The sequence below is a fragment of the Littorina saxatilis genome, linkage group LG12, assembly GCF_037325665.1.
Source record: "Littorina saxatilis isolate snail1 linkage group LG12, US_GU_Lsax_2.0, whole genome shotgun sequence".
NCBI lineage: Eukaryota > Metazoa > Mollusca > Gastropoda > Littorinimorpha > Littorinidae > Littorina > Littorina saxatilis.
The window spans coordinates 68,282,765-68,285,264 of NC_090256.1; the positions used below are offsets into that span (position 1 = coordinate 68,282,765).

Sequence of the window (2,500 nt, forward strand, 5' to 3'; positions counted from 1 at the left end):
GGAAGACCAACCTGAAAACAGCGTCAGCTTTAGTGAGCAGAAGACAATCATCAAGGCATTGATGAGGCCAAGGACAAACAGAGATGACTACCACACAATGTCCAGAGAGCAGCAAGTCAACCTCATCAGACTGCGTACTGGCCACAACAGGCTCAATGCTCACATGAACCGAAAGTTCAAGCTGGCGCCATCACCAACCTGTGCCTGCGGTCAAGAGGACCAAACAGCGGAACACATCTTACAGCGATGTCCCTTACTAGATGAGGAACGAAAAGAAGTGTGGCCGTCACCAACTCCCTTGCAGACCAAACTATACGGCAGTCGACAGGAGTTGGAGAAAACGACAACATTTATCACCAGTGCTGGACTGATTGTGTAACCTCTGCGAACGCCAAGAAGAAGAAGAAGAAGAAGAAGAAGAAGAAGAAGTCCCAACGCTCACAAAGACAGGGGTGGCATTTACCGGTTATTGTGTGTGTGTGTGTGTGTGCGTGTGTGTGTGTGTGTGTGTGTGTGTGTGTGTGTGTGTGTGTTTGTATGCGTATGTGTGTGTGTGTGTGTGTGTGTACGTTTGTGTTTATGCATGTGTGTGTGTGTGTGTGTGTGTGTGTGTGTGTGTGTGTGTGTGTGTGTGTGTGTGTGTGTGTGTGTGTGTGTGTGTGTGTGTGTGTGTGTGTGTGTGTTGTATCAGTTGAACTACCAAAAGGTTATGAAAATAACAATCAGTCAGACTGGGACCTCCGACGGATTTTTTTGTTTTTGTTTTGTTTTTAACAAGGTCATCCCACAGAAATGACAAAATAGTAACCACCGATTATTTTTACTTTGCTTGTTAGCTTTTCGTGACAGATTGGCATTTATTTGAAAAGCCAAGCTTAAATTTGTAAAAATCGGTTTAGATATTCTCTCTCTCTCTCTCTCTCTCTCTCTCTCTCTCTCTCTCTCTCTCTCTCTCTCTCTCTCTCTCTCTCTCTCTCTCTCTCTCTCGCGCTCGCTCGCTCTCTCTCTCTCTCTCTCGATCTTCCTCTCTCTCTCTCTCTCTCTCTCTCTCTCTCTCTCTCTCTCTCTCTCTCTCTCTCTCTCTCTCTCTCTCTCTACAAGTTGATGTCGTGCTATTTATAATTAAAAGAGAATATCAACATAAATGTTATTACAGATTATTAGAATAACATAAGCGAAATCATACAGGGTTATTTTTACTCCTGGCCTATCGCCTTGAAATTCGGCAGATGATCTGACGTCGACTGTCAAGATAGCGCGTGAGAGCGGCGAATTTCTCCTGTTAGTTTAAATTTCTTTTTGGTTTCTCGCAGATTTCGTGGCCCCTGGTATGCGGGGGGTTATCCAAGGCGGTAAACAAGGGAACCAAAATATTACCTCGCAGTCCGCAAAGGTCCTGCTGAAACCTGTTAACGTCAATGTGGTGTTTATCAAGCGCTGCGAGGGAAAAGTAAGTCGCGGAAGTTGATAGAAATGTGAAATATGTGTTTACCAGAAAAGAGCTTACACGTCGTGGAGAAAACGCTTCAGGAAACGTCGGTCTGTCGTTCGCAGCAATCGCGCAGTTTGAGGATTTTAAAGATACCGTTTTTTTTCTTAATGTAAACGTTCATAAAAATCAACACGAATATGTCTCAGATTTAACATGGAGTAAGATCATCTTTTAACCTTGGCACAAACCATCAATGAGTAGTCTGATCGCTTTTCTGCGCACTCAGTGTTGATGTTGTTGTTGTTGCTGCTGTGCGAGTGTGTGTGTGTGTGTGTGTGTTTGTGTGTGTGAGTGTGTGTGTGGTTTGTGTGTGTGTGGTTTGTGTGTGTGTGTGTGTGTGTGTGCGTGTGTGTGTGTGTGTTTGTGTGTGTCTGTGTCTGTGTGCGTGTGTGTGTCTATGTGTGTGCGTGTGTGTGTGTGTGTGTGCGTGTGTGTGTGTGTGTGTGTGTGTATGTGCGTGTGTGTGTATATGCGTGTGTGTGTGTGTGTCTCTCTGTGTCTGCGTGTCCGTGTGTCTGTGTCTGTGTGTCTGTGAGAGTTTTATTTTGAAAATTGACACCGTTGATCGAGGTGTCATTTGCGAAATCATTTTAACAAAAAACAAAGACTTCGCCCAGAAAGTTACCAGGCAGTTGAGTTTTTGTAGTTGTCAAAAGTGGAGAGATGCTCTTTCCCAATAAATAAATTTGGACAGATATAATGATGTGTACATAGGTGTACATAATCACGTACAAGTGATTGAATGTGTCTTTTAGTTTAATCACGAAGACCCAGTGTTAACCCTTTTCGGACGGCCGTCGCCGTATGCCTACAGACTTTCTGGCGGGAAAAAAACCCGAACAGACAGTGACACCGAATCATTATCCGGGCATTTTTTTAATCTGAAAATGAGCAGGATAATGAAATGACGTGAATGGCTGCCTACCGAAGTCAAAACGTGCTATTCCATGACGTCATCGTATCACTTAGATATCTCGGAAACCCTCCGGGATAAGTTTAAACGCATAC

General features: G+C 44.1%; 1 long non-coding RNA gene across 1 annotated transcript in view; it reads left to right on the forward strand.

Annotated features, from left to right (window-relative positions):
* The window catches only part of LOC138982639 (uncharacterized), a 186,178-nt gene that overhangs the window by 183,143 nt on the left and 535 nt on the right, over positions 1 to 2,500 (forward strand). The gene's annotated exons all lie outside the window — the stretch shown is intronic.